Consider the following 25613-nt stretch of genomic DNA (forward strand, 5'->3'; position numbering starts at 1 on the left):
TTTCATCCAGGGAACTCAGACATAGGATGTGGAATGAGACTAGACACTGTTGCACGTGCCAGCAGAGTGCCCAACTGCCTTTGGTTCTTGGATGTTCTGACAGACCCTTCCTTCTATGTACTGGGGGAGCACTGGTTAGGGCAGGAAACCCCAGATGGTCCAGCAGCATCCTGCTGAGGACTTCCACTCTTCTGGCAGCTGCTCTCCCACAGCTCTGTCAAGGAAATACTGTGTCTGGAATCCAACGACCTACGCCTTCAAGCTCCGGCCAAGCATTATTTAGCCTACTAGCTTGACTTAGTTTGTACAGGATACAGGACTATAGCCAAAAACATTTGCAAAGAGAGTGATGGCAAAAATATAAATAGGATCATAGGCAGCAATCAGCAGTCTTTCGGGGTGGTGATATCCAGCATCCACAAAACCCAACCTCATTTCTTTCTACTAAATTCAGATGCCCTGAAGTTTGGAACGTGAAGTTAGCCCCCTCCCGATTGGGTGGCCTTCCTAGGAATGTCAACCACTGGCTTGTTACTAAGGCTCAATTGCCAATGACAAACAGATCCCAAGAGATGATTTAACTTCACTCTTGCCTCAAATCTCTTCCCAGTGACTCATAACTTTCTCCTGACACTACAGCAGCCGGCCCAGACAGCTGGGGAGAAGATAGACAGATGTTGCTGGCTGGAGTCTGAGGGGCTCTGGAGCTCTTCTGTAAAATCACCCCACAAGGAAGGCCAAGGAATGCTTTCTCTCTGCAGACAAGATGTGGGTGGGGATCCCGACTGACTCTGTCATGACCACCTTTCATCCTCCAACACATCCACGCTTAGAGTATTGCAGCACTTTTCTGTATCCAACTTGGAAGAATTTTATGTGTTTTGGGAGTATCAGATCCTGCTCCAATTCATCTGGAGCAGCTATGAACGATAGTACCCTTGCCAGTATGTACCACCACCCAGATGCTGGACTTAGAACAGATCTCAAGTTAGACCTTACTCAAAAGGCTGAGGATTAAAAGGGAGTGGGCAAAGAAGAGATCATTTTTGTTTTGGGGAAAACAAAACTTGAAAGGGCCGGTGAAATAGCTCAGCAGCCTGTCCCTGCTTAGGCAAGCACAGGGAACGGGGTTTGATCCTTAGCACGACATGCCATACCAGCCCCACCCCTGGGGTTGCTGAGCTGGCCATTGACTCCAGGCATGATTGCACACGCCTGTAATCCCAGTGCTGGGGAGGCTGAAAACAGAAGGGTCACTACGAAGCCAAGCTGCATAGTGTGACCTTGTACCAAATGCATAAAAAAAAAATGAAACAAAGACAGGTAACATAAATTTAGGTTTGTTGATTACTCACCAGGGGAAAAAAATATATGAGTAAAAATTTTCATTAGAAATGCTTTGTTTAGGCAACATATGTACAGAGAAGTTACTGATTAAATATGCATTGATTGTGGTCCAATCTGTTGAATACTGTTACATTTCAGGGCACTGAGTCTTATGGTGATTGTAAAAGGTGCTATTTTTGTCAATGAAAATTGAAATGCAAGCTAAGAATGATTTTTAAAAAGTGTTGTGTATTCAGGATTTCAGTTCTAATATATAAGTGTCTTGAAACAGTCTCTGAGGGAGGAGGATGGAGGGTCAGAAGTGGGAATGCACTTACTTTTTTTATGTACTACTCTTTTATGTTTCTCTGAAACATTTCCACGTATGTTTCTTTTTTAAAGCAAAACACAGCTCATTATTAATGGTATGTTTTAAAAAAATCTTCGTCTCGAGAGGCAAACCTGGAACTCAAGCCGACTAATACCTGCCAATTCCCAGTTTTCCCCAAGGTTTCCTCCCTTCCCAGTGTGTTTAGCCAGCAGTAATGTTCTGGAATTCAGGACGGGATACAGAAAGCTTATGGCACTGTGGTGTCAGGAATGATAACTAGTTTATTTGTGACACAGATGGATATATATGGCTGCTAATAGTTTATGGGCCCTGTAAACTTGCCTGTGTGTCACATGAATGGCTGTCTAATTTATTAGCTTTCAAATAAAAATGTAGCAAATCCAGAAAGGCAGAGTATAATGAAGTCAAATACAAAGTACCTGACAAGCTGAAGGCAAATGCCCTTCACTATTTATTTTTTGCCTCGCAGGGGTGCTTTGCTCATCACCAAATACAAAAATACATAATACAATGAGATTCTAGTCTCTATAAGCAAACATTTTTGCTTTTTCTACTCAAATGTTCACTTCCTGGTAGGCATCTGGCCCAGGATGTCTGCTTCACTGCCCTTTTTTTCCATTCACCCCTCGTGGCAAAGTAACAGTGGCTCTGGCTTGGGAAGTACCACCTCAGAGTCTCCAGGGTTTTGTAGGTTCAGGGTACAACCTCCCTAAGAATGGTCTCTTCGGGGTACAGCATGTCTGGGAAGAGAGAGTGCAAGAGAGCGAAGAGGCAGTGTGGGATGCCCACCGCACGTGGCATGAGCCTGAGGACTGTTTGCATTGTACCTGAGCACCCTGGTGAGGAGGCGAGCTCTGCGTGACCACTTCCTCTTTTCTCCTACCTTCACCCAACTATTCAGCAAACACTGAGCTCAAGGCTAAGAAGTGGGCAGAGGGCTGTGTCCACTGCAGCCACTTGGAAGCTGCTTCTCTCTCAGCCAGTGGGGGTCACTTGATGCTGCTCCTGGGATTTCAGGTCTCTCTTGGGGCTGGGATACAGTAGTTTCTGATTCCAACTTCCACTCTCACGTGCACACTAGAGGCAAGCAGCACTCAGAAAAACATAGCTGTTCTCTTCTCACTTCACCAGCATGAGTTGCACTACTCATAACCACATCTGAAAATGTAAAACACAGTAAATACAAAGCAGTGGTTTCCAGGTTGGTGACACAGCTCAGTGGACTAAATGCTTGCTTTGGCAAGGGCAGGGACCAGGGTTTGATCCCCAGTCCTGCATGTTGTGCTGGCTCTGACCCTGGGGTGCACTGAGCCGGCAAGGGAGTCTGGGAGTGGAGGCACATGCCTGTTATCCCAGTGCTGGCAAGGCTGATAACAGGAGGATCACTATGAGTCTGAGCTGTGTAGGGAGACCCTGTACTAAATACATAAAACAAAACAAACAACAACAAAAAACAAACCAGTGGTTTCCTAACTTGCCCGCACATCAAAATTGCCAAGAGAGCTTCAGAAGTTAAGATTGGCTGTGTCCCATATCCAGAGGTAGTGGCTTAATTGATCTGTAGCCATCATTTCACTTTGGAAACTTTAGGTAGTCCTCAGGTGATCTTAGGTGAGCAGATCAGTTTGAGTACTCCTGATTCCAAAACACAAGATAATTCAAACTGTAATCATAATCCTTCTCTTTTCAATGCCTCAGCCATTGCCAGTGATAATTAATCATGATGCAAAAACTTATGTTTATGCCAGTTGTGTGGCTTTAAAAATACCCAAACTTATTTGTATCCACCTACGCTCACACCAACCCATTTATAAATATAGTTCAATCCATTTAAAACGACAAGGAGTTATGCAGAAACTTCTTTTCCAGCACAGAGCTTGCAAAGTACTTCTAATGTAAATATGGGTAATACGTATGCATTCTCTTATGACAGGGTTGAAATAAAGCAGACCTAATTAACCCAGCGAGATGCTGCAGAGTACAGGCCACCTGAATACCACGTTAGGAGACCCCTCTCCCAGCTTTATCAAAACTGCTTTCTCTTTGACTGTGCCCTGGTAACCTGGGAAATATAAATTTTGATTACTGATTGGTGCTTTGTTAGTAACTGACTATACATCATCAGTAGCTGGTCACCAGTGTCAGCCCAGACTTAATTATCTCAGCTGAAGGGAAAGAAACCCCATGAAAGAACTGGTTTCCAATTAAAGTAGCATAGAATATGTGATTTGTCTCTCTGGTGATACCCAATTCATAGTCCTTTTCATGTTATTTGTATTGTATTCATTTCCTCATTACAAGCCCAGAGTTGTGAATCTTGGGCTCCTAGCAAGAAACACATAAATATCAAGAGGGCAGCTGTCAGGCCTTGAAAAGAATCTGAAACAGTCACCACCAAAATCCTAGCAGTAATTACAGAGTTTTCACCAGCAAATGCTACAGTTAGGGTTAACGATGTCTCTCAGCAGGACAATTAATTTTCACAGATTCCTAACCCTCTATAGAATGTGTGCGTGTGTGTGTGTGTGTGTGTGTGTGTGTGTGTGTGACTGCATGGTTTTATACACACACACACACACACACACACACACACAGACACATGCGCGCGAACACACACAATTCCTAGAAGTTATTCCTTAGGCTCAGATTTTCTATTTATGTAATTTATCTTGCCTTGACTATTATTTTAATGGCAAGGAAAATGTTTTTTTTTTTTTTACTAGTACAAGGAAAAACAATATTTTGAGTAAAGACTAGGCAATACTATCTCTAAATTATACATCTTTATTGCTTGTTTTTACTGCTGCCAATTTGCTATATAGTCCAGCTGAATGTGTGCCCACTTGCCTCAACCATTCTTTATTCTGGGAGTAGATACAAACATTTATCATTTCTATTACTAACTGGAACTTGATTGCTTTGTAAAGATTGGACTTCAATTCTGGGTTAAGAAAATATTTGTTGAGCACCTACTGTGTACTAAGCATGTCACTGGCACTAGGATTCATTGGGGGGCAAAACAGCTCTCTGGTTTTAGAGAGCTACCATTCTAGCGGGGTGGTGTCCAGTTCTGTCCTTAGGGGCCAAGTAACCTCCTAGTTACTGAATCTCTGTAAGTTCCATGCTCTTGACTGCTTTATACTTAAGATAATAATTCTTTCCCTTCATGTAGTTGTTGTTAGGATGAAAATCGCTCAGCCATTGAGCTGTTTACTAAATGTGTACTACATTACCTCTCAGCATGCCTGTAGTAGGCGCGAGCATCTGTGGTGTCTTTATGGTGGTCTTTCCTACCTACTCACCGTCGCTTGTCTCCCACAGTCATACCTTCAGTAGCCTTGATGGCCCCATTCCCAGACCTGGCCAAGTACAGTCTCTGTTCCTTGCTTTGAAGCTGGCCATATTGTGTTACTACTTTGAGAATCTGATAACTGCATTATGGCACAAAAATTTCATGGAAACAACTTATTCCTTTGAGGGGGGGGGAAGGGTTGCATTTTCAAGACATGTTTTTCAGTGCGTGCCAATGTGAAAACGAGGAGCAGCCTACAGTCACCGTGTTAGTCATTACTTTCTTGGTGCATGTCTGTCTCTCTTCATGACTACACTACAAATTTATCCTAGGAAAGTCTTTCATGTTTCTGTTCAGCCATTCACACTGGGCACTTACTGTCTATATTTCTGAGCAAAGTCACTCTGCAGACACTGTGGCCAGCAAAAGATGAGGGACCACTGATGGGCTAGAGGTGGAGAAGGAAGTGGCACTCGGGCGCCGCCCAGTGTCTTCCCACCCCACAATCTGGGGGCTGCCCTGCCCCACAGCCTTGGCTTTCCTGCCTCCTGCCCACTGCTAACTAAACTAGATTTCAAGGAACCACCGCTAGCCCCAAGGTTTTGAGAATTTTTCACAACTCAACTGAACTGAGTGAGTGAGTGACAGGTTTGAAAGGATGGACTCTGCTTTTCCTTTGCGTCCTTCTCTTTTGTCCTTTCCATGTTTTATACCTTACACTACCTTCCCTCTGTTGGGGTTTGGGACTTCTGCCCCCATGGTTTCACCACTGATGTCCCCTCCCCACCACTTCTCCACCTCACATCCTTTTCTGCCTGTGAATTCCTCTCCTTCCCAGAAGACATTCCCCAAACACCAGCTCCTCTGTGAAGTCTCCCCGACTCCCACTCACAGCTAGTCATGAGTGTCTCTCCTCTTTCTTCCACAGAACGTGAGAAGTTTCTATCACAGTAATCAAATTGGCATTATTTGTTTACTACTCCATCCACACTGCTAGACAGCAAACTTGGCAAAGGCTAACACACACTTGATGGGGAAAGATCAATGAATAAATAATCCAATACACAATTCCCATCCTCAGAGGACTGCTACTTTGTGGGGGAGACAGATGTGCTAAGAAACTACAAAATAAAGTACACATACACATGGACTGTAAGGAATTCTACATATTTCATGTTTAAATTTTTTTAGGAAGGCTTTACTCAATTAACTCACTTCATTATGGATTGGTGTCCTTGAACCAGACATTTTAAAGGATCTTAGTGCTAGCTAGCTTCAGAAACCCATATATGACATTCAGGTAACATACATGAGACTGACACTCAGAGTTGGCCATTCTACTTCCATATACAGGCTCCTGAAATATACGTGACGTGTAAGATGCTGGTGTCCTTACACTAACACAGTACTTCCACGTGCTAGGAAAACCCTGACCTAGTTACACTGCCGAGAGAGAGCACCTTATGCACATGCAGTGCCTACCACAAAGAAAGCGTTGTTATCTTGAGAAAAGTAAATTTTGCATCCCCCAAGTTCTACATTATTAAATCTGTGACTCTAATATTGCATTAGACTAGATACCTTATTCAATTATATGGACAATGAAATAAGAACCGAGAAAGCCATAACTGGTCCGGAATCCCATAGGTGAGAAGAGATGATGGTATTTATTTTATCTACTCCTGACAATGAAGTTTAAACTGTTACTTAAAGCTCCTGCCAGCAAAACATCAACTCAAACAGAGGGTAACCCTTCAGTCATATGAGACATTAAATATTTTTTATCTGAACTATGAATAAAGTAATTGTATATTTCTGCTTTTAAAAGTGGAATTGGAACCTCCAACGCCTTGGATAAAGAAAGTTGGACATGTCCAAAAGACAATTACTGCCAAATTAAACAAATGGATTTGGAATTACTAAATAAACTATTTCTAATGCTTCATTGCAAAAAGAAAAAAAAAGGGGGATTTTTTTCCTGCATGTGGGGACTTTCAGACAGTGATCTTTTATTCTAACAGGCCTTGAAAAGGTGGAAGCATAAATAAGGCTAGGGAATAAATTCTTATTTGGCTTTTTCCTGAGAGCTGATGTGGTAGGAAAAAGGGGTTATATATATATATATATATATATATATATATATATATATATATATATCCTCTTATTTATATAAATGCTTTTTATGATTTAATGGAGATTTATTTATTTATTTGTTGTCACACAAATTGATTCTAGTAAAACCTTATTATTTGTCTTAGGTGATCATGGATTGACCCTCAAGGAAAACTTTTAGCTAAGAGTCAACCCTGTGAGGGCAAACTTTGATAGGATTAAGTGTCAACATACAAAACTATTCTCAACAAATCTAAGAGACCAAAATCCAACTCAGTCACTATTTAGTAGCACTCAAGTCTTAAAAGCACAAAGCATATGCTTATTAGAGGAACAAAGACTGAATTTAGAGAACCAAAACCAGAAAAGAAACAATAAAGTTTCTTTTCAACTAACAACTTTTGACGGGATGAAAGCAGTAGATACCATTTCCTTCAGCCCCTCTCATTTCCGAGAATCTAGTTGTAAAGCAATTGACAACTCTCCAGGATCACTAGCCTTAAACACTTACTCAGATAGGTAGCCCTTTGTTTTGCTTCTGTTTTCTTCCTTCATTTCCTTAACAATTGAATAATAGTCTCAAGTAATTAACAGAGTACACAATTTCTTTCTTATTTTCCCAACTTCATCCTTTGAAACCAAGTGATTAACCAGCCTTGGTAAGCTTCCTGCTATGTTTCTTCATTAGGAATACAATGTGGATTTCCGGAAATGCTCCCAGCAGGGAAGTACAACTACACAGGCCTCACTGCCTCGCTGACTGATGCCTCCTGTCCAACCCCATCCTCATTTGCATTTATCATATTAAGCTGATATTGCAGAAGCGGTTGATTATCAGGCAAGCCAGCTCAGGTAAATTAACTTAATGAAACAGATGACTCTGTATATATTGAAACTGACTAGGCTCAAATATCCACTCAGCTAATGAGCCTGTGATAAGACCCCAGCCAAAGTGTCATCCTTCTGTCACTAAAAACCTCTAGGCAGCCCTTCATCCTATCTTCCAGGCTGTAAAGGAGGCAGGAGCTTAACAGTCACCAAGCTTCCAAAATGCACACAGCAGCAGTTGCCTATCTAAGTTGTCATTGATGGTATTAAAAAATACATGGCTACTTCATGGATACTTCAGCCATAACAAATTAGGGGCCTAAACCTTTGTGCTAGGCAGATAGCCAGTGTATTGGGGGGGACTGCTGTGGCTGTATAATTATATCCAGCCAGATAATCATCCATTCTACCATCAATGGCTCCACCCAGGGACTTTAATTTCACTGTCCCCCTCTACTAGATAATGCCTGACCCTGTGTCACTTTGACTGTGAATCACTGAAAGAGACAAATGAGTTTTTCTCTATGTTAAATCAACTAATGGATTCTGGTTGCAAAACTGGCATAATCATAATAAGCCAAGACTCCCAAGGTCCTGGGTGAACACTCAGACAAATCTCAAAGTGTGTTATTAACCTCAGGCGCTGAAACAAAACAAGAACAAACCCAAAAAGGAGTTGAGCCTGTGTGAGTGAAGAACTTGTTCAGTGCAAGTGGTGATTAACCAAGTATTTTGTATTTCAAAGAACTATTTGAAACAGCGGAATCTTGGGAAACAGCTGGAAGAGAGGTGCTCTATGGTCTAATGCAAGGGCTTAAGTGAGCTATTTTTAATCACCATTTCTTTCTTTTATTTGGAGCTATGTTTTGTTTTCCCAATCATAAAGGTAAAATTAATCAATATAGCTGCAGGTATACCCATTTGAATTTATTTATTTATTTTTTAAAAAATTTTATTTATTTATTTATGTGTGTGTGTGTGTGTGTGTGTGTGTGTGTGTGTGTCGCCAGCTCAGCCCACCAGGGGGCGGGGCTGGCTGGCATGTGGTGCTGGGGGATTGAACCGCGGTCCCTGTGCTTTGCTAAGCTTGTTCTAAGTAGGTGCTTTAGACCACTGAGCCATCTCACCAGCCCCCCCATTTGAATTTAATGAGGTAAATCTTAAATATCTTTCTAAAATCATCACTATTCACATTACTTAAATATCTCTCTAAAATTATCACTGTTCCCATTACGTTCATTCTGGTACAAAAGTCGCTGTCGCTTACAGTATCTACACATAGGTAACTGTACAAATGCCAGTGCTGTAGCTATACAGGTGACCCTATTATATGCTGTCTTAATTTTTTGGTATATATTTTCCTTCTAGCTCACTAGATTTTATTTTCCGGCAGTGAAAAGATAAATGTTCTTTCCCATGTTCTCATCAGAAGTCTATGTGTTCTAGTAAAGCTAGAAAATTATAACTCAGCTGTTCCATACTGTTTTAAAATTGAAATTTGGCAACCAGATGTGAATTTGTTTCCAAAAGGAAACAGAATTTGCTAAGGAGTTGTTCCTCCTAAAAAAAAAATTTAGAAGGTTCATTTATTTTTAAAAAGATTCAGGGTCAGGGAGACAGTGCATCTGCACATCGCCTGCTTGGCAAGCGTAAGGTCCTAAGTCCAATTCCCTGTTTAAAAAATTCTTACTCAGAGATAAACCCCTTATTTATCGAAAGTTTGTAACGTTAAAAACATACTACTGAAAAGCAGATATTGTAAAACTTGTATTAATTAGTCAGTGACCAAAATATTTTCTTGTCTCTAAAATTTTAGGTGTATATTTTGCAATGATCACTCTCTGTCTGGGAAGGATTTATTTTTGCAAAATAATATTTAATATGTATTTACCATGTATTGGACTCAGATCTCTCTCTGTCTCTCTGTCTCTCTGTGTCTGTCTCTCTGTCTCTGTCCCTTCTGTCTGTCTGCCCCCCCCCCATCTTTTTGAGACAGGGTTTCACCACAGTTCAGCCTGCTTTGAGCTCACATCGTAGCCCGGGCTGCTCTCCAAGCTCCAGTAGTCCTCCCGCCTCAGCCTCCCCTCGGGATCTACCCTTGGAGGTGTGATGACAATTTCAGCCTCACAGCACCCTGGATGCGTGCTATCATTATCCCCACTTTGCAGATGAGGGACTCCCCTGCTCAGAAACTAACTCTCAAGTGGGGACACAGGGGCTTGCACCCTGGGCAACCTGACTCCAATGCTCTTCTTAATTACTACACTGTCTCTTTCTCTAATCGCAGACATTCCCCTTACCATAAATTCACTAAGCATTTAAGGAATGTCAATTTACATAGTAGGCCTCGCACTAGAGGTTGGGGGTGAGAACAGGGAGGTCCAAAAGCAGAAAAGATGAACAAAGTTTGAAAACACAGTTCTTCACAGAATTCTGTAAACCAGGTGGGTTTGATCGCTGGCTACAACAGGAAGTGGTCAACACTGGCCTTTTCCGATTGGCTCTTTCCAGTTTTGGGACTGTGGGATTGGGGATTACTTGCTGAGATATCTGGGTCTGCCTGGATGGTCTAACTTGCATGGGTAGTTAAGCTTCCTGCCATTCACCTGGACACAGTTCCAAAGCCCCTTTTCTACAAATACCCAAAACCTGATGGGAAAAGACTTCACCTTTGTCATAGTGCTTGGTTAGTTTTCCTCTCAAACTCCAAGGGACATCAATAGCAATGCTTTTTCTTTGACAACACTGCAGCACTTTGTCACACATGAGCCATTTGTTGAACTATCATTAACAGGGATCCAGACAGAGCTGACAGGTGTAAACAGTTTATAATTTACCAAGTGCAGGATCAGATTTCTCGCTGCCCTCTGCCAACTGCTCACAAACACACCTTATCTGGGGCCTGGGCCTGTCAGGATTCTTAAAGGGCTGTTATAAAAAAAAAGTAACACCTATTTGGTTAGGTTGTGGCTACAGAAGACCAGTGAGCTGTTTGTTCAAACTGAGCAAGGCTATTGGTTAATTTCTAAATTAACATTTCAGGTCGACAAGTATGCGTGCCCTGGATCCCTGGGTCAGAAAGGGCTGCCTTCCACTCGGTACTGCAGACCTCTTTGGTTTTCCCTTTTTCAAGGGCGGGGGGGCTCCTGTGTTTTCTCACAGCAGGTTTGAGGCCCGGCACTGGCGCTCTGCGCACAGATGTGGAATTCCTTACGCCTTTTAGTCAGGCCTACTTAGCTGCCTTCTGCATTTTTCAGTACTGACATGTTTCAGTAAAACTTTGACTAACTGGAATACTAGGGGGAAGGGCACTCTCGGTGAATGATTTCCTCCTTAAACTGAAAGTTATTTAGAAAGCTCTTGTTATTGAAAATCTTTCCAAAACCTATCAGCACGCTCTTCTCTGGAGCCAAGCAGCTCTGCTGCAGGAAAACGGTACAGAGGTGGGAGGGAGGGCTGCCAAACAGATGGACCAGAGCTGCTAACTGCTCCTGGGCCCGACTCATGAGAGAAAGCAGCTTTTCTTAGCACCCTGAGGCAGCAAGGATTCTAACCCCACTACTCTCTTCAAAGCCTTTCTTCCTCCCGCAGAAATCACTCTTCTGCCCAGCCTTGGGCACAGCAAAGGGTACAACAGCAAAGGCCACCTCCTCCCCACCTCCGCCCCTGCTCCACCCCCTCCTCCCCTGGCCCAGCAATGCTGGCCTCTCACCTTGCTCTGTACCCCAGCCTCCCCTGCCCCAGAGAGGACACCCCATCCTTTCATATGCTGTTGGTTTCACGTTGGCTCACTGATATTTCTATAAGCAAGCCCATCGCCTGTGTCCTGCCTCCACATTTCTTCCCGTGGAAAGCCAAGTCCTTTTCTTTCTTCCTCAGTGCCTTTGAGGATGGCTGGGACCTGCCCTGGCTGCCTGAACGCTCATCCACCCAGAGTGACTTCCCTGCTCCGGTAACTTCATTGCAACCAATTGCCAGGGAGATAGCTCAGTGGCATAAGCACCTGTCTCGCAAGCACAAGGTCCCAAGTCTGATCCCCAGTTCCACAAAAAAGGCCACTCAGACAAGAAGCCAATGGCTTCTTCTCATAAATTTTTGTGGACTCTCCCTAAATTAATGAGCTTCATCTTTGCTGCCACAATTTCATTTTGCTGAACTTTACTTAGGGAAGTAAAATCAGGCCTTGCCACTGCTTGCAGATACAGGACTCCCTTGAGGCCCGTGGCCCAGACAGGGTGCCCTAACAGGATGCACCCTCTTCCCCACCTTCCTGCTGACTGTCCTTCATGTGGTGTCCTCAAGCCACTGGAGCTTTCTCTTGCAGAGCTGATTTCATTTGCTGCTCCCACCATCTAACGTCACTCCTGAGCTCACATGTTACCTGCTCAGAGTCCTTCTCTGATGGCCCTTCCTTCCTGAACACAGCTCTCTTTTCAGTGTACCTCACTGTCGCCCTTCCCTGGCAGCACCAGCTGAGGTGGCCAATGTGGGCGTACATTGAATTCATGTTTGTTCACTCTAGGTCTTGGGCTTCAGAAAACCTCACATTGTATCTTTTTTAATCCACCACTGAACAAACAGTTCTTAGGCCAGCATCAGGAACAGAGTTATTGAATTTAATGATTGAAATTCAACTTTCTAATTTAATTATAGAAGGGTTTTCTAGAAGGATTATAGAAACTGGACCAGAGAAATAACTAGTAGAGTACAATTGAAAAAAATTCAAATTTCAGGCTTTCTGGGAATTGAAATACAAGAACGGATGCTTAGTCACACTTGTATACATGAAAATCAGGCTAGGGTGCAGAAATCTCGGCCTGGGGGAGAAAAACATTCAACATAATACAAATACACATCCTTTTATACACAATGCAGACACCTGTTTGGGAGCAGCGTCAGGGTCACCCAAGGGAAGGAAGGAGAGAGAGTAGCATGGAGAGGGCTGCTAGCTCACAGCAGAGGAGCACACAGCCAGCAACCCAAAGGAGAGGAGGAAGTGGGGTACCGGGGGTGGCTCTGGGGGGAAGCTGAAATCAGAGCAGGCTAGGTCACCGACCTGCTGAAGAAGCAGGAAGCTGGGCAGAGAACACGATGCAGAACTGCAAGTCCTGCAGATGCCACGCTGGCTTTGCAGCTGGTCAGGAGAGAGGACAGAAAAGTCTTGGGTGGAGATGAACAGAAACTGCAGCGCTGGGCAGAACACAGGGCAACACCAGGAGCTTGGTGTGAACATGGGGGAACAAAGTCCTGAAGCTTCTTGACAGGCACACAACCTCTGGACAGGAATGAGCAGCAGCCCTGGTCAAGGTTCTCTCACAGGTGTCCTGACTTGTGCCCGGTGATAAATAAAGAACAGTGAGGTTGATGATGGTTCAAATATTGCACAGGAACATAAGCTGAGGGAAAGGTGGACCTCCACTTGAGGGAGATAGTGCACGTGAGCCCATCAGCCGAGAGACTCGGGGGAGCCAGCAGGCAAGGCCATCTTCACCAGTGGGTAGAGCATCCGGGCATTTCAGCACACCTTGAAAGTGGGGCTGAGGCTGAGCTCAGGAGGCAGGAAGTAGGTAGCACCTTTTGCCAAAGAACTAATTTTATTTATTTACTTATATTTTGTTCTTACTTGTTGTGCTTGGATCTGAACCAAAGGCCTCACCATGCCAGGCAAATTTTCTACTGCTGCAAATTTTCTAATACATCCTTAGCCCAAATAGCCAGCTGCTGCAAAGCAGTCTCAGTTTTAAGTTTTGGGTTTATTTTTTCCAGTTGGCAGTCTAGCTATCTGGGCTGGGGTCTATATTGCCCAGACTAGTGTTGAACTTATGAATTTAAGTGATCCTCCCCTCACCAGTAGCGGCAACTACCAGAGCATGTCACCATGCCAAGCACTAGCTTGTAAGCATTAAAGAGTAAAGCTAACTAAAAATATTTAAACACCAACCCAACTAACTCAATCAGTTGAAGCCTGTTTACCCAGAAGAAAATAATTTTAGAGAAAGATGCCCCCCTGAGTTTTGTTTTACCTAGCTCTATCTACTCTGTCAGAAATGCGACCTTTCTCTACATAAGAATCACCAGTTATGAAATCAGAAGTTAGGCACAGAGGTGACCTAGCAGCCATCACCACTTTATCCTTCCCCTACTCCCACCCCTGACTTGGAACTGGATTAGTCCGTTGATACTATTTTAACAGTGATTGGAATTTAATTTTAGTTAGGAAGAGCAGAGTCCATTGTTTACTTACAAAGAATCCTCTTCCCAGCGCTAGGATTCTTGCTTGGCTGGTTTTAAATAGATGAGGCTGACCAGATATTTACCATCAGCTTGGTGAAGAAAGAGACATTGTCCTGGAGAATCAGAGTCATGGGAACTCAGTGCACACGGGAGGTATTGCAGGCTAGGATGTCCTATGACCGACCAAAGTCTCACTGTACATCTCACAGAGGTGGGACTACAACAGGAAACAAAATTCTCGAAGTGCCAGCATGTTGGGAAGACATCGCTGCAATAAAACTGTGAAACCAGTGCTGGCAGGCGAGCAACAAAGCCACCCCCAACAAACTGCAATGTGCTTATCAGGATCTGAGCAAGAAAAAAGGCCCAGATCTTCCACAGGGTTTGCTGGCAGCAATCCCAGGTCCTGCAGGTCCTCAATGGCCCAATGTGCCGCGTCTCCTTCAGGTACTGCATTGTCCACAGCGCGGTGTTCTCGGCAGTCAAGGAACAGCTGCACAATGCACTCGGCCTCTGAATGGCCGGACAGCTTTTTATTCAGTTCTTGTGTGATTTTTTTTTAAAAAAATCCTCAAACTGGTGTTCCTTTGTGCTTTACAAAAGCAGTACTTTGCTGGCTCCAAGTTCAAGACTCATGAGCTATTAGGACAGGCAGGACGGACAAGGTATTAGCATGTGTGAACAGGAAGAACAGGCGTTCCTTAAAATCGGGGCCATAATAAGAGCAGCTCAGTGTTTGGAATACCTACCCAGGCGAGCCGCAGCATCAACAGCAGCAAGAAGTTGAGTATTTACAGCAGTCACACACAGGTGCGCACGCACACACACGCACGCACGCACACACACACACACACACACACACACACACCTAGTGACAGGAAGCCACAGCACATAGGAACACTTGAGAGTGGGTGGTGATAACAAATATAGTCCTAGAAAGGTTAGAGTCAGGAGGGATCTGAGGCCACCTAATCCTGCAACTTGGTCTGTGGAGAAGAAACCCTTTCTTCCAGAGTTGGATGATTCACAAAGACACAAAGCTATTTCATAAACAAACAAGTTCTGGACACATATAGGGGAGGGTGACCTGGCACTTCCATGCTGCTGGGTACCTGACAGTGTCAGGAGTCACCAGGGACCAGATCCTGGGATTCGGCATTTGCCTAACTTAGCCTTGACCTCCTAGCATTGGCAATTTCTAGTTGTGTGATCCAGGGAAAAGAATTACTTAATCCTCAGATTTTCTCCAATAGATAATAGTAATTTGGGCCTTTAGGGTTGCTGCCAAAATTAAGGAAACAAATGCCAAGAATTAAACAAATGTTGTTTGCTATGCTTATTGCTATTAAAAGTAGCAGTAGTATTTTCACCTCAGGAGCTTAAACACTTTTAGAAAGAAAGAGAAACACAATAATTGGGAAAACCCACAAAGGTTTACAAGAAAAGATAGAGAAAATAAATGCTGGCGGGTCACACAAACAAAAGTTTTAACTGCATTAAAACTTGAGCCAGTAGCCCATAATAGCATTGGGTCTTCTGTTTAACTGGCAATGTCAGAAATTATTGACCTGAGTCCCCCACAGCTCAACATAACAACATGGCTTTACTTCCTATATTTCGTCTTCATACTTTTCTACTGGATGGTTAAGACCAAGGTAAAGCAGGACCTGTGCAACAAGAGTTATAGCTTTTGGGTCTGATAAGTTCAGTGAAATCCCCTCAGGATTTATCCTGAGATCCTGTACCTCAGATTGTAGAACCTTTGTCAGTGCAGCCATGTGGATGAGTCACGGCCAATGCTTGGCCAATGTGCTCTCTGTGAAAGCCTGAGAGAATGTCTTCTCCCCATGTGACTCTCCTTAGGCACACTCTACGTCATCGATCACTTTCCTCTTTGGCCCCATAATCTTCTTGATCAGAAAATTTGGGACACTACCAAGGTACATGATGTTCCAGTACAAGTTTTCATATGTCCTGAGTCTTAATTGACCTTAGAAGGCTAGGGCCAAAATGTTGGCTTTCCTTGTAGCCCTCCTTTTTCTCTAATTTTGGTCTGCAAACTTAGGTTGTTAACCATCCAGAAGACAAGCTTATTGTTATTATCAAACGATTTAGGCTATCAAGCTTAACCTCACTATCTCACTGCATTTCAAACATCTTAGGCATAATAAGGAACAGGTTTTTTTCATCAAGTATTGATATGTTGAACTTTAAGTCCCTACATAATATGATAAAAAACATTTAAAAATTAGATTATATTTTAACAATAGGATAAAGAATTCTATGCTTCTCATGTTTGCACATAAGTCCAAAAATCTCACCATATACAACCTTGAAGCAGGACAGTCCCACAATATTCCTTTTCCTGTCTCTTGCTTTCATTCACCACCACCTTCTTTTTGAACATCCATCTACCCGAGAGACATCTTAGCAGTAACTGGCACGTCATGGACTCTTTTAGAATATTTTGCTGAGTTTACACACCTATAATATTCAACAACGGAACTTTAAAAAAAAATGGGATATAACTATGAATGTCCATTTTGTATCTGTGTATTCAAAGTGGTTGGGATAGATATATAGTTGCATTCTCTTAATGAATAGAATGATTTGTTCTAATGGTGTTTGTAAGTAGGATCACAAGTCTGCATCTTGTACAGCAATTAACCACTAAGAAGAATATATGCAGTGTATTATTTGTTGAAACTGTACTCTCAATTTGATTTGAAACTGTCTCATTGCTATATGTTTATCAATAAAACTTTGAAAAAAACTAAAATAAATAAAATAAAATAAAATAAATGAATAATTCAAAAAAAACCACTACAAAGACAACAATATACAATGTATTAATTATTGAAATTGTCCTACTAATCAGTTTGGAAACTGTCTTGTTGCTATTTGTTTCTCAATAAAATTAATGTAAAAAAAAAAAAAAACTTGAGCCAAAGCTGGGTCTGGTGACATATACCTGTAACCCCAACGCACTTGGGGACAAACAGAAGCAGTACAAACGCAAGCCAAGGTAGAAAATTTAGTAATAAGTAAGTCGTGCCAGGCATGTAGCTCAGAGTGAAAGCCCTGGGTTCAATGCAACAACAGAATACTGGGTCCAAATGCTTTGTATGAGAACCAACCTACTGCCCTCTCACGTGAACAGACTGCCTCTTATCTATGGGAACAGCTTCACGCTTCGAGGTACTTTTACTTATTTTTTCTTTTTTTAATGTAGAAGCAGGATTTTTTTAAATCTTTTAAAAGCATTTTAACTTACTCAAAATAAATTTGTTGTCAGACATTTGAATTATTATTTTTCCGTTTCTGAGGATTACAGGTATCTGGAATACTAATTTGGATAGCTGAGATGTAAGGCCACTTAGTGTTCTGAGTTGTCAAAATCACACACCATGGAGCCACCAGCCAAGTGTATCGGGCATAAGGAATTACTTCAGGTCAGTGATGGCAAATCTTTCAGGAAAGAGTTCCCACCTTGCAATCCCAAACCAATTTACTCATCGCAAAGTGCAATGGCTTAGCAAAAACAATTCACATATTAACATCTTTTGCCTTAAAAGAAAATCAACATGCATGTTTGCCACTACTGCATTTGGTCCTTCACATTCCATGTTTTCCAGAGCGTTTTCTAGCACCATCATTTCACTTGTGTTCTTGGGATACTTCTGTTCTCATTGATAATCAGAATTTCAGTTAGTGCTGTTAGTTGCTTTACTTTCAGCCATAACTGATAATATTCTTTTTTATGTGCTTCTTCATTTAACTCATATGTCCTTTAGAATATATTTTAATAGCTGATTTTTAAACACTTATACTATACATGTAACACATGGTGATTTTCTCACAACCTAAATAAATAAAAGACAAAGCTAACTTCCAACCTATCACCCCAATCCTTTTGCTAGTTTACCATCCCACTTTAGAGACACTCAATTACCATGGTGATATATATATATATATATATTCCTAAATTTGCTTTTTTTTTACCCTTGTATATTTCTTTAACTAATATCTTTTTTATTGCCAGTATCTTCTTGCAGTTGGCTGTATTTTTCAATGAAAATCATTCACAATTAAGAAAGCATTATTAGTCATGTGTTTGCAATCAAGCAAATTTTCCCTATAATGTATAAGATCTGTAAGCTTCTGTCCCCTGCCATACCCAACCCCACCTTATCCTGTCCTATCCTATCCACAACCCCAAACTCTCACCTCTGGAAGTTCCACTGAGCATCACTTTTTCCTTTAGCACAAATTTTTACAACCAGCTTTTGGCTGTTACTGTCTAGGCAGGCATTGTTACTGTGGTCCTCAGCTGAAGGCAATAGTGGGTTGCTTTTTTAGTGTTTATGCTGTTTTATTTTGGTAGTTTTTTTCCCTAAAATGTGTGCCACATATTCCTAACTCTGAGGTAGTTAAAGAGCTGCAGACTTTTGAGCATGCACATAATCTGCTGTACCATGACAGCATCTCCTTGCTCTGCAGTCTAAGAACAGAGCAAATCATGGAGAGGCCTAACTTGTGAGCAGCATCTCCTGCTGCAGCCCGCTGGGCGGGCGCAAGCAGCTACCCCGCTTCTGGGGAGATCGTCCTGTGCGGGCTCTCAGTGCAGGTGCAGGATGACCTCGTGCTTTAGTGCAAATGCATTTGTGTAATTCCTCTAACACTGACTCATGCAGCTTTTGATTCGTATCTGATTAATTCCTCTCCAGTCACACAAAAATGTATTGCAAAATTGCTAACCTACTCCAATATTTTGATTTCACCACTAGAATGGGTCACAATACTTCCATCAGTGTTAGATGCTCAGGTTAAATTATTTTTCAGAGATATTTAAGCCCACATATTTTGTATTTAGTTATTACTTTATTTCTGGTTTGGACTTTAACCTTGGGTTCTTATCTAAAATTTTAATTATTCAGGTCATTAGTCAATGTCAATTTTTTTTCCCAGTGTATCTTAAACTGTCACTAAACATAGAATGCTTTATATTGCTTTGTCTGGTTAGTTTTGACATTGCTGAGTAAGGCAGTGTTGATTTTGGTGGAGGTGGTGTTTTTTGAGACAGGGTCTCATTAGGATACCAGCTGTCCTCATTCAGATTGGCCTTTGTCTCACAACCCACCTGCTTAAACATCCAGAATGCTGGGATTCCAGGCAGAAGCCACCATGCCTGACAAGTAAGTGTTCTGGGGCATTTCTGATCTCACTGTCTTCTCTGTTCATTTTCCTTTCCAAGTTCATTTTATCTTGTTCATTTTCCTATACTCAACTGCACAACTTTAATCAAACTCCTTTTCTGATTTTGTAACTTCCTGGTCACATAAGAGACTGTTCTCTATGTGCTTGGCCTATTTTCTTCAGATAGGGCTCAAATAGTCATTGTTTTTGAGGTATGAAGACATTGTAACACTAAAAAAATCTTTTTAGTTGGGACAATTACCCATTTTCATGCTTTTAATTCAAAATCACTTCAAATAGCCATTTTAACAAAAGGTAGGTTAGAAATTATTACAGTTGTTGGAGTTCAAACCGAACTCAGTTATCATCATGGGCTTACGCTGAAGTGAGTAGTAGGAGGGCTCTTTCCAGCCATGCTGGTGTGTGGTCTTCACCTCCTCAGAGGCATCCTCCTGCCCGAGCTCTTGCTTCAGACGCTCACAGAAGAGCCCCTTTTACTCACTGTGACTCCCATTCTACATACTCCTCCTGGGAGGGCCTAGCCCTTTGCTGTACTCTGCATCCTAGAAGAAGTGAACTTCCCCATGGTTCCCACATGTCACAGGGCAAAATAAAGGGGTGAGCATGAAGTTGGCGAGGTAAGGGGGGAAACACAGAGTGCTGCCCCACGGTCTCCTACTTACTCGTGAGCAGGCAAGTTAGACCCTCACATCTTACGCAGATAGATGCTGTGTGCAGGCAAATGTTAGATGCTTCACTTCAAGAGCAAAAGAGAAAGAAAAGAAATTGGCCTAAATTATCCTTTTTCACTCCAGTGTCTTCCTGGGCAGTTTATTCTCGGCTGACTGGCACCAATACCTGCCAACAACTTCTACTTCAGATCTTCTGGCACTCAGATGACAACGTATTTCCACATGCACTTAGTTGGCAGTGCATTTCCACATGACTGAAAGCAGACAGGAAAAAGTCTCGCATAATATTTTCTATCAGCAACACTGAACCGATGTCAAAGCTACCTATTTGTCCCAAGACAATAAAATTCAGCCATGATAATACTAAGGTGACAATGTAAATGATTTACAAAGGAGGTTGCTCTGCTGTGTTTGATAGTATTTGGGGCTAAATACAGAAGTCAAATCTGGATGGTGTCTTTCTCGGGATGTAGACGCCTGATAGAGTTCATGAGGGGTCAGTGCTCACTCAAGGTGGCAGGGTGGAGGGTGAACGCAGCATCGGTGGCATCACATGCTGACCTGTGACCACACAGGACGCAAGCTGCTCATCAGCCCTGTACCCAGTGAGTTCTGAGTAGTCCACATTCTGGAAGAGTCAAATTAATGCCACCAGTCTTTACCTCAACTGATTTTTTAGGGTATTTTTTAGGGAAGGCTCTAAAGGATGTTCAGGGGCTCACTATTAAATTGCACTTATAGTAACTCACCTGTTTACAGCCTCCCACATGCTGGGATTACAAGCCAGTCTCAATTGCCATCTTAGCGGGCCCTAGGGGCAGGGCTGGCATGGCAGGCCTGGGGATCGAACTTGGGCTCCCAAACCTGCTTGCAGGAGCTTTAATCTGCTGAGCTATTTGGCCGGCTCTACTTCAACTGATTGTATTCACTTTCATAAGTCATATTAGGGATGGGGATAGTGTAACCAAAATTTTTAGTTTTTAAATGATTCCTTGCCATTAAATGCCATTTGAAAGCAGTATTCTAAAAAAGAGCAGCCTCAGATTTACATGACAAAATGAAGAGTTAACTACTTTGCATGTTCCTAGGATCACAGGCCTCCCCTCCAAGTTCATTCTGTCAGTACTAAAGCTTGCATTATTGTTATTACAAGTTCAAATGCTCATTAATAGTTAAAGAGGGAACTTGGTAACACCTTCTGCATGACTGGGTTTTCAGGGCAGAAGCAAACCTTAAATTCATTCTGAAGCTTTTCCTGTCCAGTTACAAATCCCACCACAAAAGTATATTTCCTATCTTGCCATGTGCGCTATTAGCTACACTCACTCTTTTCTCCCTGCAATCTAAGGACCCAGTCCTAGCCACAGAGAACACAGTCAAGTTTCTCTGTTCCTTCTTTATTTGAGATGTAACACAGGAATTTTTAATAGCCTTCAAGAAAGAATCTTGAGTGTCTTTTGACTATTAATTAACAAAATCCAAAAACATTTGTTTCTACCCTCTCATTTATTTTAATTACAGAGAACTGAAAGATAACCCAAATTAATGCACCTACCATCGAAGAGCTAAATTAAATAAATAAAACAAAAAAAATCCAAAATTCAAGGATTCCAAAATAATCTGGATATCTTTAAATGTAAAGTCTGGCCATTTGGAGAAGGTTGCAAATCGAGGGAAACTGTGAGTGTCATTATCATTTTAAACCTGGGATAGACTAGTTCCTGTGTCCCACGTGGAGAAACGGGACGTGTCTGAGGCGGATGGCACAGAGTACAGAGGGCAGCAAAATCTCTTTCATGCAAATCCTTCCCTTCCACACATCACTGCTGCAGGACAACCTCAACTCCTTGCGGGATACTATTTTGTTGTGATTTTAGAGATAGCATTATTTCCCATTAATAATGCTGAGGCTCATAATGTAGTTTTATTTGAACAGTCACGTAGGTCAAATAGTATAATGTAGAGTTGAAGCTCACCCCCAACACACACACACACACACACACACACACACACACACACACACTCAAACTGCTCTCTTTCAACATGCTTTCAATGTCACCTTTTAACTGCTATGGGAAGGATGATTGGTTTTCCTATGTTAGGACAGTAACTGGATTCCTCTAAGTCATAGAAGAATTATCTTTCTATTTTAAAACCAAATTGTACTTAATGTGTTCAGAAACTCATTACAAGGACTTCTGGTTCAGCAAAATTCTTCCACCCTCACATCCTTGCATATAGCCTGTGACAAAATGACCCAGTTCAGAAATGGTTCTTCGCACTTCAAACCTCACCACTTGCATCTACTCTAGGACATTCTTCAAAACTGCTCAGCCTTCTGTTTTTCTCTCATTCTAGCTTCTGTGGAGCATAACTTTCCTTCCTGAAATATTCTCATCACTCCTGAAACATTACTCTTGACTACAAAGAAATACAAGTCAATAACTAGAGCTTTTCTCTTTAACATCCAGACTTGTTACCTTTTAAAATAAGGCCAAGAATTCCATTTTTCAGTTCAAAGAGCATGAAGACTGAGCGACACATGATGACTATTTGTCTCCAAAGGTTTATAATCTGAACAGTTTCCTGACCTTCCAGGGCTGGTCAGCCCAGATTAGGTCGAAGAAATAACACTCCCACATGCTGACACAAGTTTTGGCTGGCAGAAGAAAAGTAAATAGGATGGTTCAATAAGACCAGCAGATCTGTGTGGATGACGTGCTCTGGATCAAGTCTCCACTCTGGTTAAACTCAGGACCAACGTGTGCTTTTCCATTTGGGTAGAGCACTGAGCATGTGTCTCTTTCACTTCTCCATTAAATTCCACAGTCTTTTGGGCTGCTCTTAGAAAGCCATGTGTAGTGTCTTTGGTTATATGACATCCATGTTCTTTGATGCACATCTTAGCATATTAAATGTTATAGGAAAAATAATTTTCCTTAGATGCTAACATTTCCAAGAAATAACCTGGGCACTGAAAAAAAATGGACCTTAGTCATTCTTCTAAGGATACATTTACATTTCTACTTTTTACTGTTTCTAGGAAACGGAAGGCACTTTGTCCAACTCATGCCAGCATACAAAGCCCTTCCTGGGCAGGGCTCCTTCCAAGGATCTCTGAGCAGTTTTCTTCCTGGTCCTCTTTCTTAACACTGGGCCTGGCACATGGACGCTGGGCCGATGCATGAATGCAGTTCCAGTTTCCTCGTGTCCTCCTCACATGGAGTCTCCCATGACTCACTGCCAAACTTCAGAACTAAGGTCCTTATATCAGAAAGTCACAAGGACAAAGACAGACTTGTAATTATTGTGATATCATCATTTCTAGTCAATGTTTTTCTAGCTCGGTATTTATTGCTTTTTAAACTTTGGCACAAAAGGTGAAGTGGCAGAAGATTCATGTGCAACCTCACCCTCTACTATAATAAGCAGTTCTTAAAGAGAGAGCAGTTTATTCACGTACCATGTAAGTGGGCTCGGAAAACGGCAGCCCAGAAGGAGAATGTGAAGGCAAGAGCTGATCTAGTCTTCCGATTTAGGCTTAGAGATGCCATCAGAGGTGGTTCAGTCTGTTCTACAAACAACCGCCTTTGTATCCTCCCATCTTCCTGGGCTTATCCAGTTCGGTCACCCTTTGTAACGCTGCAGGAGTAATGTCAGCATCCTCGCTGAGTTATTGGTATTAAGGGAGCAGGGCTCTGGGCCATTTCATGGGGTTGTTAAGATGGTTAGGATTTTTTTTAAGGGCTGTAAAACATTTTGGAAACAAGAAGCTTTAATAAAATGATAAATCATTCAAATAATAAATATGTGCTGGAATTCCACAGCACCATCATGGCTTATTGGTGTCAGAGCCCTGATACCTTCATGTACCTGGAGTCTTCCTTCCAGGCAGCCCAGTTCACCTAAGCTACCTCCTGGGCCTGGCAGAATGCCTCAGCTCACTGTGTCCAGTTGCAGGCCTCACCCCCTCCTCCTGGTTCTGCTCTGCAGAACTCAACTGGCCTGTATTGTTGAATATTACTCTGTTTCTGTCCTTGTTTTTGCTATTGTTTTTGTTTTTACTCTTTAAAATAAAAATAAATAAATAAATAAATAAAAAGCCCTAATACCTGGTGATAGACATAATTCTACATGCCACTGAGATCAGGATCATCTTTCTTACTCTTTTCTTTCCAGCTTTTCGACCTCAGTTGCATTTGCCCACATGGCCTTGAGGCTATTAGGCAAATACTGGGCTTCCCATTAGTGGAGTCACAAGGAAGTCAAGGTCCAGATAATTAACTTCCCAGAGACACTCTAGTTGCTTTACATCTTGAAAGATAAACTACTAACAAATGCCCTCACAGGGCTGCAATGTAGTTAGCTCACTAGCTAAAAATAGCCTGCCCCTGCTTTTGCTAAGATAACCCTATTTTCTCCACCAATGCTACATGTCCTCCTATCCATGTCCCTCTTAACTTAACCTGTGCCTCTCCAACATTAACATACATGACGACTGCCTGAAGATCACGTGAAAATGTAGATTATATCCCTGCAATATGCCTTCGCATCTGTATTTCTAATAAGCTTTTAGGTAATGCAGATGCTGCTGGCCCAGGAACAAGGCTTTAGATCACTTGTCAACAGGACTCTGGGGATGTAACTAGGTAATTACCGGGAGCTCTTCCTTGGGACCAGCAGATTGCCTGCAAAGCCCCCATCCTCATTATAGATCCTTATCCTAGCCCCTCCAATTAACATAAGAACACATGGGGGAATCAGACCTTTCAGAGCGGACCCTGGGAGCTACCTCCCCATACATCGCCCACCAGCGCCTGCCTGCCCCGTTGTTATCCTTCTCTCCCCAGCCATTCCCTCCCCTTTTATTGCTCATTATCGCTTGTCTGAGAAAACACAAGCTTCAGCCCGATAAGCAAGCAACTGACTTTTCCATAAATAATAGATTCTCATGAAAAACAAAAGGGAAAGGGAACGGGAATGGAATGGAAAGGTGTTGTATATTCAATTTATTTTAGGTTCCAAACCTATTTTTTCCTTCGGTCTGCTGCCTGATTTCCATTAAGTCAGCCAGTTTGCTTGTGGCGTGGCCTCTGAATCAGTTTTTTCCTGCTACACTAAAAAAGTCTCTTTAAAGAGACTTTTAAAACTATTAGCCTTTTAAAATCTTCCTTTTTATCTACTGCCATGAAAGAAATAGTAGATAATACTGTGGGCACACGTATATTAAGTGTCCTAAGGAGGTGCACCATTGATGTGGCTGAAAAATCTCATATCCAATTCTACAGAAATACTGGCTTTGATCTTTTTCTTCCAGGTCATTCTAATTGGATTGCTAACCAGCAGGTACAAAACCCTCTGAATGTGTTCACACTACATTTCATGTTTATTTTCAATATTCAAACATACGAAATTTACTCCTAAAGAATTTTAGAAACTAACAAAGTTGAGGCATCATGCAAAATTGCTGGTTTTTATACATTCTATTTTTTTTAATTTTATTTATTTATTTGTGTGTGTGTATGTGTGTGGCCAGCTCAGCCCACCAGGGGGCGGGGCTGGCTGGCATGTGGTGCTGGGG

At 42.2% G+C, this 25613-nt stretch overlaps 1 protein-coding gene across 4 annotated transcripts in view; it reads right to left on the reverse strand.

Annotated features, from left to right (window-relative positions):
* Sema6a (semaphorin 6A) overlaps positions 1-25613 on the reverse strand; it is a 129297-nt gene that overhangs the window by 77122 nt on the left and 26562 nt on the right. The window contains exon 2 of one of the 4 annotated variants that reach the window (XM_023700548.1): positions 20024-20286. The exons of the other annotated variants lie outside the window; for them this stretch is intronic. The gene's annotated coding sequence lies outside the window, so the exon portion shown is untranslated. The remainder of the gene's footprint in view (positions 1-20023; positions 20287-25613) is intronic. 4 annotated transcript variants of the gene reach the window in all.

This window comes from Octodon degus, unplaced genomic scaffold (genome assembly GCF_000260255.1).
Source record: "Octodon degus isolate 3935 unplaced genomic scaffold, OctDeg1.0 scaffold00124, whole genome shotgun sequence".
NCBI lineage: Eukaryota > Metazoa > Chordata > Mammalia > Rodentia > Octodontidae > Octodon > Octodon degus.